Source organism: Protopterus annectens, chromosome 9.part0 (genome assembly GCF_019279795.1).
Source record: "Protopterus annectens isolate FY-2018-M chromosome 9.part0, PAN1.0, whole genome shotgun sequence".
Lineage (NCBI taxonomy): Eukaryota > Metazoa > Chordata > Ceratodontiformes > Protopteridae > Protopterus > Protopterus annectens.
The window spans coordinates 1,501,953,055-1,501,965,819 of NC_056743.1; positions in this window are offsets into that span (position 1 = coordinate 1,501,953,055).

The window sequence follows — 12,765 nt, forward strand, 5'->3', positions numbered from 1 at the left end:
GTATAGTTTCTTTGTGCCCCTTACTGAGTCACTTTCCAGAAGCTGATAGAGTGCCTCTGATGCCCTATTCTTTGCTATTGCAACTTCTTTCTTAGTTTCTTTGTTAGCCAACCAGTAGTCCTTCCTAGCTTGGTCAGTTTTTTCTAACTCTCACTTCTTCCTGCACTCCTTCTTTCTTTTGATCACTTCCTGCACTTCTGCATTCCACCACCAGCTTTCCTTATGTACCTTATTTCCATACCTGGCTCGGCCACATATCTTTTCTGTAGTCCTAACACATGCTGTTTTTAGGTGCTGCCACTCTTCTTCAACTCCACCTATTTCCTCCTCTTCTTGGGGTGCTAGAGCCCTGAGTAATTCCTTGACCTTCAGCCTGGTCTCTGTTGACCTTAGAGCCTTCTCTGACCACTGCTTGCAGCTGATTGTGGCAACTACTGGTTTATGCTGTGAACCGACTGTTTCACTGGGGATGACTTTGCAATCATGGATTCTACCCCAGTGCCTTTTCCTTACTAGGAGGAAGTCTACCTGAGTTGCATGTTGGCTACTCTTGTATGTGATCTTGTGACTGTCTCTCTTTCTGAACCATGTGTTGGCTACTATCAAGCCATTTGCCAGACAGAAGTCTAGAATGGCTTCTCCCAGGCAGTACTCATATCCTGTTCTGTCTGTCCCGATATGTGCATTTAAGTCACCCATTATCAACACCAATTCATGTTGTCCTGCTTTATCTAGTAGGTCCTGCAACTGCTGTCTGAATGCACTCTTTTCCTCACTATCACAACCCTGCTGTGGGGCATAGGCTGAGATTATGAATACTGTCCTATCATTATATTGGAGTCTGATTGCCATGAGTCTGTCATTAATTCTGATGATATCCCTCACTGACTTCTGAAGCCTCTGTCTCACCACAATTCCTACACCATTTCTAGCCTGTCCACCACCTAGTCTGGATCCCAAGCCAAGTGGCTTTCTTGCACTGCCCTTCCATCTCATCTCTTGGATACATAGGATGTCCAGCCTCCTCCGTATCATCATGTCATCCACTTCTAAGCTGCATCCTGTCAGTGAACCTACATTAAGCGTTGCAATTCTCAGTTCATGTTTGGCAGGTTGGTTGGTTTTATGTCCAGTTTTCACTCAACAGAGCTATCCCAGGTAACCCAGGCTGGGCAACTAGACACCGGCCAGCCAGTAGCCTATTGACCCAGGGCTGCTGGGCTTTTATGGCGGGCACACAGTAGCCAATAGGGGCAGTAGGCCGGGTCCTAACTACCCATGCCCATTTTTTTTGGCGACAGTCAACATGACAAAATCACCTAGAGCCATATTTTACACCGTCGAGTGGCTAGCCCTGCCACGGCGTGCAGTTTGTGATCTGTGTTCTCCTATCTTGAGGATACTGCGCACTACAATAGATCCCCAAAGCGGTTGGTCTTTTTACAACTCTTCCCCCCATTGGGCACCATGTAGAGCCCACAGCTCCATTCATTGGTGAGTTTGAGATGGAAACACTCGGCATGTTTTTCGGACATGGGAGAAACCCCACGGAGACACAGAGAGAACATGCAAACTCCAAACGGGCATTAGTCGGAGGTCAGGATCAAACCTTGCACTTTATGCATTGGAGGCAAAGACCTTAACCACTAAGCCATCTGATCTCTGGACTAAAATGGAAACCAGCTTGTTTGCTTTCCTTCGATTGCCAGCCTCATAGCACTAACCTCACAGGCGACAAATGGCTGGGAACAGCTCTCACCCCCTGAGGAAAGAAGAAGCCAATTAATCACAAACACCTGATGGCTAACAGGCAGTGGGATGCAAAAAGAAATACAGTTTAAAAAAAGATAATATCAAGAATTTGACCAAAAGTTTAAAAAATATTATCATATCTACTAAAGCAGTCCGTGAACTTAGGTTAACATCTGAAGGTAAGGACAATTATAAAACTTTATTTAGCTATGCTAAGACACTAAGAAATAACATCCAGCATTGCTTTGAACTTATTCATAACAGCACCACCTACACTAACCCAGTAGCATTGTTAACATACTAATAAACACAAACAAGACTTTGGCATAACAAAAACACAACCAAACTGAAGATCCCATGTGTTGGCAAATGGACAGACAACAATACACTCCAAATTAAGGAAAACACTACAATTTATTATGCACTTTCATTCACAAAAGTCGGACTCTGTCTGATGTAAGCAGTAAATAACCAATACATGGAGAGGTAAAGGTTGTGTGAGTTGCCTGTCATCAATTTTACTAGATGTATGTGAGTAGGAGAAAGGTATTAGGTCCCCGGGTGGTCAGTGAATGTGTTATGCATTGTATCTTAGCCAAAGCAAGGGAATACTGAGTACACCCCTAAGGGACAACAGCTGGGGGTTCCTCCTCTGAGTCCTCCTCTGACTGTGGCTGTGATGACCTAGGCATTGGTGGGGGGATGTATGTCCCTTCCCCTTGGTGATCCTGCTGCAGCTGTTTCCGCAAGATCAGATTGTAGAGCATAGCACATACTGTGAATATTTGTGAATGAAAGCATTTAATAAATTGTAGTTTTTTCCTTAATTTGGAGTGTATCGTTGCCTGTCCATTTGCCAATACATGGGAACGACAGTTTGGAGGTATTGCTAACATACTAGCAACAAATTAATTTTAAATCTCTAGCAGTATCAGTGGTGCAAAAGGTAGCATACTTGCCTTTCATGCAGAAGGCTATGGGTTCTATTCTCACATCAACATAAAGGGGTGCTATACTCCTAAGTGTGTTGTCTTTTGAATGAGACATTAAAAAATGGCCCCATCTGCCTAAGATGGTGGTAACTCATTTGGATGTAAAAGATCCCATGGCACCTATCAAAAAAGTAAGGAGAGTTCCCTGATGCTATCATCAGCCTGTGTGATAGCAGTCATGCTGCCCCCATGGCATACCTTGACTTGGCCAAGGTGCTCCCCATCGCTAATATAATTAGTAAGCTAAAATCATTACAAATTGATCCTGTGTGCTAAGATGAACAGCCGCTTCACTAAAGGATACACTCAACATTTTCTGAATGGCAGATGCCTCATCAGAGAATATGAAGATGGCCAGTAGTGATCTACATGATCAGTGTTGGGACTTCTTTTGTTCAGTATTTATTTTTCTGACCTCAGACTATGAACATAGGCCTCTGGCACACCAAATATCCAGACAACTGCAAACTGAGAGTTATTGTCAAATCCCACTCCGATACACAGGCCCTTCAGCAAGGACATACACTTGTAAATACCTTGTATACTAAAAGTGAGCACAAATTAAATGCTAAATAGTGCAAAATTATTACATTTCATAGACAACACCTCCCCAGAGCCAGCTCTAGAACCAGGTGACATAGGCAGCTGCCTAGGGCCCGTTTTGATTGGGGCACCCTAGCTTCTATTAAAAAATTAAAAAAAAAATATTTAGTAAGGAAAAAAAAAGGCATCATTACGGTCTTATGGGAGAACTTCATTCCACAAACACAGCAAGCATCAGGACTTCACGAGAGAACTTCCTTACCTCAAGACTTCCATAAGCCCAACAAACTTCAGCATTAGGACAATGTCCTAATGTCATCTGTAGAAACCTGCAGGAGATATGAAGCTGGCAATGTTCACTGGGGAGATACAGAACAAGAGGATCTGGATGTGCTCTGATGAGTGCATAGCTGTTCCTGCCTTTAAGGCACAAGGAGGTGTGTGTGTGTGTGTGTGTGTGTGTGTGTGTGTGTGTGTGTGTGTGTGTGTGTGTGTGTGTGTGTGTGTGTGTGTGTGTGTGTTAAATGCCCCAGTTAGGGGCACTGTTATTAAGTGACTCAGCTCAGAGTCCAACCCTGAACCTTTATAATTAAGGGCAGGCAAATCCTCTAAACTTTTATACAGACTGCCAGGTGTCCTTTAATTTTACTTTGCTTGTTGTTTGTTTTGTTAATCACTGAGAATTATAGTCTGTCAATGTCAATCACAGAGTTGCAAAGCTGTTTTTCATTGTCAGTAGTGCAACAAGTAGCACACTTGCTTTTGGTGCAGAAGGTTGTGAGTTCTCTTCCCACAATAGGTAGATTGATTGATGATACTACTGTGTAACATAACTGGGGATGGGAGTGCTGCACTTCTGAGTGTGTCCTCCTTTGGATGCGATGCCTAGTAACTATGAATCTGCTGTCAGTTTACCAGCCATTCCTTATTGCAAGATTACCAGAACACCACTTTTTTAAATGTAACATAGGCAATTTTTTCTTCAAGGGCAGCAAGCACTGCATTTGTAGATGAAACACTTGAATGCAAAGTTGTTTGCGAGCAGCAACCTCTTCATAAGTTACAGTTCATGTGGAATTATTCAGATGACCTTTACTTCTGCAGAGATTGTGCATAAAGATTGATATTGGTGGCTTGTAATAACAGACGTGACATTTTATGGATGTAATGCTCTGAAATGGGCTGTTTTGTTATTACTGACTCATATGTTTTGTTTCATTGCTGACTAGAAAATGTTCAAAACTACAAACTTAAAACACATTCTAACAAGTGGTGCTGTATTATACTAGGGCATTTAAAACAATCAGGAAGGTGGATCAAAGAACACATGCATAGTCCTAAAAATGTGTGCAAGGGTCATAACTATCAATTGTTCAGATTTTTGCCTCATATTTTTGGTCTGTTCCTTATAAAATTTGTGGTTTTCTGGCAAATCATTCAAGACTGACATCATTATATAATGACAGACATTTGAGTTTCAGACTTCACATCCTTCAGAAAATGTATGCTAACACAACACAATTTATTCTCACAACTTTCTAAGTTTATAGATTCATAGATTGTTACTAGGCTAATGACCCCTGGGACCTTTCTAAGCCTAGCCAAGCATTCCTAAAAGAATAATGGTGTCCTGTATCCAAATAGGACACTGAGGGCCAGGCATTTATAAGCTACCTCTGTCCATTGGACATGGGTACCAGGCTCAGCTTAAATTTCCTATTCCCCATTCACTGGTCTAGGTTGTACTTAAATTGGGTAATAGACGTATTCAGCTTCACATGGATGGGAAGCCTGTTCCACAGGAGGGGTAGTCTCAGGGAAACATCTGCCTCTCCAGCATGTTCTGTTTAAGTCACAGACAAAATTCAGGTCCCTATACATTTGGATTTCTTGTACTCTCTGACTTACAAATATGTAGATGATTCATAAGTGTGGTGTTTGCGGCTGCCTTGTAAGCCAGGCATAGATTACCCCTCAACTAAGAGCTCTCATAAAATCATCCAAAGCAAATTTCGAGAGAAAAATAGCTAAAGACTCAAAAGACAATCATAAGGCCTTCTTTAGCTATGTTAGAAACCTAGGAGGAAACTCCCAGATATGCTCAGAACTAGTTCAAAATGATGTGAAGATTACTGATCCTACAGACATTGCCAACATACTGGCTGACAGGTTCAGTGCAAACTTCTCCCCCCCCTCCCCCCCAAAAGGAGAGATATCTATATCAAACGATTGCAGCCCCCCAAACATCTCCAGCGCCCAAGTGAGAACTGCTCTCTCCAAAGCAAAAAACACAGCATCCATGGGACCTGATGGTGTCCCCGGCTGTGTGCTCCACGAACTCAATGAGGAATTAAACCCACAGCTAGGACAGCTGTTTAATCAAAGTCTTACCTCTGGATACGTACCCAGGGAGTGGCGCACTGCAACTGTGGTCCCACTTCACAAAGGCGGTGCCTCCACCGACCCTGGAAATTACCGGCCCATTAGCTTGACAAGCCTTATCTGCAAAGCCATGGAGAGGATCATAATGGACCTCATAAATAAAGACATAGGGAATTTGCAGACTTTGGATCCAACCCAGTTTGGCTTTGTCAAAGGCAGATCATGCCTTTAAAACTTGGTTGACTTCTTCGAAACGGTCACCAAAGCCATTGACGAGGGAAAGGCAGTCCATACAGCCTACCTCGATCTGGCTAAGGCCTTCGATACAATACCCCACTCGGGTATCATTGAAAAACTCATCAGCTTAAATGTTAACCCATACATCACAAGATGAGTTGCAAACTGGCTGAGTGACAGAACCCACAGGGTCAGAGTTGCTGGCGCCATGTCAGACTCAAAACCTGTCACAAGTGGTGTCCCACAGGGCTCAGTCCTGGGCCCACTCTTGTTTGGCATCTACTTTTCCGAAGTACAAGCAAACACAGGAGGGTTATGGCTGACAAAGTTTGCAGATGACTGCAAACTGGGCGCCATAGTAGAAAAAACATCTGACACAGATATCCTTCAGAAGGGTCTCACAGAAATGGATAACTGGTGCCAGAGCCACGGCCTGAAGTTAAATGCCAAAAAATGCATAGTCATACCCTTTGGGAAAAACAAGGTTACCCCTAGCTACCAAATAGGTGGCAATCCACTGAGCACAGAAGAAGTTATCAGGGACCTGGGGACCCAGGTTGATAGTAGTCTGTCATTCGACACCCATGTAGCTAAAGTAGTTAGGAAGACCTTCTACATTGCCCACCTTATCATGAAGGGATTCTCATCTAGATCAAGGGAGGTCATAGTCTCCCTTTACTCATCACTCATCAGATCAATGATTGAGTACAATGCCCCATTCGGGATGTATCTGACCCGACACTTGCAGCAGCTAGAGAGGCCACAAAAGTTCCTCACCAAAAGGATAAAGGGTCTCAAAAATCTGTCCTATGCTGCCCGACTGAAAGAACTCCAGCTCTATTCAGTCGCTTACCGCTTGCTCAGAGGTGACCTTTGCCTAACATACAAGGCCATGTCAAACCCAGATTTGATGAATATGCTTCACCTCAAAAAATCTAGATCCATCAGAGCCACAAGGGCGGAGACTTAAACCTCGACACGGCTATTAATAGGACGTGCTGGAGGGATAGATTCATCACCCAAAGACTCCCTATGCTGTGGAACAAAATCCCGGTACATGTGAGGCAGAGCACCTCGCTGGCCTTGTTCAAGAGAAATCTTGACCAATGGATGGGAGATCGCAGATATACCCCAGGGATTACCTCAGTGTCACTGCTCGACAGAGGCACAGCAAAATAATGGGTATAGTTCCCCATACTAAAGGGGTGGCGTAAGCCACAAAACGATGGGCTAGGCTTGTAAATGCCCTCGGGCAGATAGCCTAGTATGAACCTATGAACCTATGAACCTATGAGCAATCTATAAGAGACTGAGTAGAAGGAAAGGGCTTTAAGGTACTCTGCATAAGGCAGGTTTGTTATGCCTTATATTCTTTTTGTAAGGAACCTCTGAAGTCCACTCTAATTGCTGCACATGCCTGGTTATAACAGCAACATTTAAAATTTGTCCCTGTTTCTCGGACCTTTGTTTCCCCCATTATTTTTGGTTTTGTCAAGATTTCTTGTGCCAAAAGATTGAGAGATATGCAAGGGACTCATGCTTTGAAAACAGCTGTGGAGGTTCCACAATCCATTTACCTGCCTAGGGCCCTATTTGACCATAATCTGTCTTTGCCTCTCCCCTGCATAGAGCACAGACAATACCCCACTTCAAAATTAGAATGATGTCAGGGACCTAAGAACTTGGGTTGGTAGAAAGTCTAATTAGTGCAAGTAATTGCCAAAGGAATATCTTCCATATCTTAAGAGGTCATTGTTCCTGTATATTCAGCATTGATTAAGCCAATTATTGAGTATTACAGAGCCCCCTTTGAGATGTACCTAACTAGACATATCAAACAATCACAAAGAAGATCACTGGCTTAAAGACCACAAGCTACCAGAAAAGACAAGAACTCTACTAAGTGCCTTATACACTCCTGAGGGAAGATCTTTGCCTTGCCTTTGCCTTGCCTTCTGCACCATTAGGGATTCAGTGGCTCCAGATCTCTAGTATCTCCACAAATCAAATAGTCCCAGAAACATGAGAACCAGAGATCTAAATCTTCATCAGCAGATAAATGAAATATTGTAGAGAGATAAGTTCACTACTAGCACCTTCTCCACCTCCTTGCAAATTAAGCAGTTTGAAACTCCATTTTCCTTCAGACTGGACCTGAATGATTGGATGGGTATTCACAAATTCAGCCTGGGCTACACTGGCCTGTCTCTCCTCCTGAGAGAACTTGTACAGGTTTAACAGTGGGTACTGGCAAAGTACACATTTTTACAAGACTCAGTTGTCTTGAATTTCCTATTACGTTATGATCCTATTAGTGCCACCATGATCGACTTCTGGGGAGGTAGCCCTGCAAGTTACATCACCTAGGACATAATGGGGTCCACCTTGCAGAATGAAAACATAACAAAACAAATCACCCATTAGACGTGTAAGACTCTTTTGCACCAAATTGTTGTGATATGTCATTTTTGTGTAAATGCACAGTGGTACCCCACAATGATGAATATGCGTAAACAATCACATTAAATGTAGCACAGTGTGACATCAGTCCAAAATTCTACCAACATGTCACACAGTACAACAGTGCATTGTGATATAATAATGAAGGCCATTTCCCATTAAAGTGTTTATTAACATGATGATGTGAACTATTACACCAAACTAGTACGATACAGCAGTTAAGTGAGAAAGCTCCTGCCCCTGTAAAAGAGTTACTTACTGGCCACTTGTGCCATTTTCCAGTTAGATTTCTATGGGAAGGTTGAAACTTTCTAGGAAGAAGGGTAAAACTAGGATTGACAGTTGTCATTCTGGTAGTTTAGCGTGACAGTCTCACGTGGCAGAGATTCTCTATGTCCTCTAAGTGTTTGATTTTACAATAGAGGTATACTGGGTAAGTAGAACTGTGTGAAACAAACTGCCTCCATTTCACAAATCGTAATGAGTGCTCACTGCCAAAAGTCACAATATGGGTTACTGAAGAAGCATATTCATGCAACAAATTGTTCACTTACAGTACTGTGTGTAGAAAACCTTTACTGAAATTAATTATGTACTATTGGTAAACTGCAAAAATTATCAAAGAGCTTTCAAGACGGTGCCATTTTTTCAGATTATGACATTTTGGGTGCAGACCACAGTAAATTTATTTATTTATTTATTTGTTTGTTTTTATTAAGTATTCAATAACTCATTGTCTTAAGTGATGTACATAAAACAAATAAATTAGACACCACTTACATTAAATAACATGTACAAGTAAAATTTAAAAGAAATGTTAGAAGAAACAGAAGCTGCACATCTCTGTGGATTAAGATCAACTTTCCTAAATCAGTGGTACTTAAGACACTTTTACAGGAGGTCTCTAAATCGGAGGCCCAATTCAGACTACAGACCACAATTTCCTGCTTTTGTAAGTCACAGAAATTTCTGGAAGAAAAAGTCTGCAGTTTTGGAGCACTTTAGAACTCTCCAACCTACCTCAATAAAGAAAAAAAAAAATACATCCCTCTACTTCAATGATTTTTTCCAGAGGCAAATTATTTCTTTTTATGGCCTGTAACTCCTACTATCAGTCTAACCACTGACTGATAACCCTTTACCTTTCACAGAGTCTGTGGCTACTGGAACCTTTATCAGCAGCCAGTTGTTGCAATGCACTGAAACCCATTGTGGACAGGAAGCAGAAGTCTAACAGAGCATACGCTCTTATTCACGCTCAAACTACATGCATTTTGGAGTATGCTGGTTCACTTATCGCATGTTTCAGAGGTGGACAAACTGTACCACCCAGAGAATACCCACATGAATGCAAATTCCAAACAGAAAGCATCCCAGATGTGAGATGGACAATCTTAGTCATTCCATTTTCATGACATTTTCTGTAGTATCAGCCCCATGTCCCATTACTATCTAAGTCAGTTTTGGATATGCTGCATTAGAGCTAGAGGCTTCCCAAACATCATCCCAGCTTCAGACTGCCAAAATACACAGCAGAGATGGCTGAAAAATATTGTGTCAAATGATTCATAGGAATTTCAGAAGAATTGAGTCTTGTGATCATTTGTTCTTGCCAGTACCCACCCTTAGGTCATATCACCTCTCTCAAGTAGGTCTAGGTTTCTATTTTGGAGCCTTTAACCACCCATTATTTTAGGATTTGCTCAGATTTCTTGCATTAAGAGGTTGAGAGGCACGACCCTCATGGCTGCCTGGATGATGGCCTCCTCTGGATGGTTCATCCCATACTGTACTAAGTACATTCTTACTATGGGGATGTAATGGGCTGAGTCTCATAAGGGGAGGTATGATGATTAGCAAGCATGGGGAGGGACCAAGATAAAATGTATTCTTATAAGTATAACAAGCTGTTGACCTAAGCATCTACATCTGTATGACAGCCTTCCTAAACTTATTTTAAGTTGCAGAAATGACTATACAATGAAAATAAATTGCAAACACTAATTGACAGAGCAGTATTTTGCTTTCTGCCTGTTTCTCACTGTTTATGTGTGTGTGTTTGTGAATTTATATATTTATATAGTTATACACACATGCACACACACACACACACGTGTTTGTGTGTGTGTGTGTGTGTGTGTGTGTGTGTGTGTGTGTGTGTGTGTGTGTGTGTGTGTGTGTGTAATGTATTAATACTTTATGTAATACTAACTATAATCTGTTTATGTATCCCTTCTCTCTATCAGAAATGGATTCAAATGTAGAAAATAACCTCATCTTTTATATTGATCAAAATGGATCTCTTAAGTGAGTTCACTATGTAACTTAAAGTAATTGGCACACTGTTGCCACTGATATTGGTAAAATACCATTAACAAATTAAAGCATTTTAAATAATATATTTTCTGAACAGGAATACGAGAAAAATTTGTTGTGCTCTATACATATTGACTTCCTGTTTGAATTAGTGCACTATATCAACCACAGAATTAAGCACAGCATTCTGTTTAAGTAATAGAGAGGCAGACTATCAGTTGTTGGCTGGCATGCAGCAGTATATCAGCAGCATGGCTGCAGGAAGTGCTGGAGATCTAGAGGAGAATCTAGAGGAGAAACGGAGAGAGAGAGACAAGACAAGATATTTGAATGGAAGGTGCATTATTTATGCAAGAAATGTCAGCTTTAGATTCAATGCTCTGTTCTTTAGTCTTAGAATCAGATTAAGTTATGAGACACAATTGTAAATAATATTTAACTGTTGCCTGATTTTTCTGAAGCTATGGTTTCTATGACGTTTTAAGTCTTACTTTGTAAGCTGACAAAATCACAAGGTAGTTCAACACCAAAATATGATGAAAACATAAGAGAAAGAAGTGCCTGGTATGGAAATATCCCCTGGAATTTCTTATAACACATAAGAACCAGAACCAGTGACAACAAGCATCTATGCTTCCTGAGTCTTTCACAGATGCTGTAAAACAGACCCCAGTACTGCAAGTGGTAAACCAGGCTAGGAATGGCTGTAAGCAACTAGTCCCGAGATGCTTTCTGTTCTATTTTTTCTGGTTAAACTTGGGGGCAGGTGCAATGGTTGGCAAAACATAATTGTACTTTTGGCAATTCAGATGCAGTTTTCCTGTGAGTCATTGTGTAAGTTTTGAGTCTGATGAAGCCTTGCAAAAAGTATTATTTGTGTTTATTAAGAAACAAACAGTTGCTCCAAGAAGCACTTTTTTGGTTAAATCATTTTTTAAATATAATTGCAAAAACATTGTACAGTTAATCAGCCTTTGCATAAAATCATGGACAAACTGGAGCTTTGTACTACAGATGGAAAGTGTTTTTAAGTTACATGTTCATGAGGGTTATTTAGTCCATTTGGATAATCAGTGTTTTGTTGGAACATGCTGGGGATGATTATATATGCTGGCCAGCTTAAAAAATGCTTTCTTTTAGGAAATTTGGGCATTTTAAGAATTGTCCACAATTTTTCTGTGATGAATGTGAAGAAATTTGGCATGATAAAGAAATATATACAACATACAGTGTTTAAAATGTGGGAGTAAATACCATTTTAGAGTGACTCTCTAGGGTTTGTTAAACCAATCTGTGAATTGGAGGCAGCTGAGTTATGAGGTAAATAAGTAAATAGTGTTTGGTAAGTATAGATGCACCCACTGAAGATCTACCCCCAATCATAGTTGATGGGGGAAGGTCACAGGATAGGACAGAATACTAATCAGGAAAATAGTTCTCCTTTCTTTTTTTATTTACAGAACAAACTTTATTTACAAATTCTTTACAATTCCATTCATCCAATTATTGCAAACAGTATATACAAAATGCAGTATCCCATACCATCATGGACCATCCCTGAGTCGTTTACCATTCCCTTAGTTGCTATCATTGCTTGTATTGCATCTGTGTTCCCTCTTAAAATTATTGAGACATCCTTCTAGCTGTACCCCTTTTTCTGCAAAGCTGCTAATGTAAAGGGTATCTTGCTTACTCCATCTTTACCAGTAGTTTTCTTTATGTCTTTTGATGTTGGATGCTTTTTTGCATCCCTCTAGTATTTTTTTTCTTTTCTCACCCCTGCAGCAACTTCATAAATATTATTAGTAATCTCAGTAGTCCAGATTCCAAAAGATTTGTTCTGAGTATAAGTCTGCCCTGATTCTGAAAGACCTGCTCTCACTGTAAGTTACTTACTTCTGTGTGAGGCCTATGCATGAACAGGCTTGCTATGGGGATCAGATTCCAAAACATATGCTCTCAGTGTAAGTGGTCATTTACACCAAGAGCAAGTCTTTTGGAATTGGGGCCAATATGTTTAAGCTATTCTTCTTCTTCTTTCGGCTTTTCCCGGTTAGGGGTCACCACAGCGGATCACCTGTCC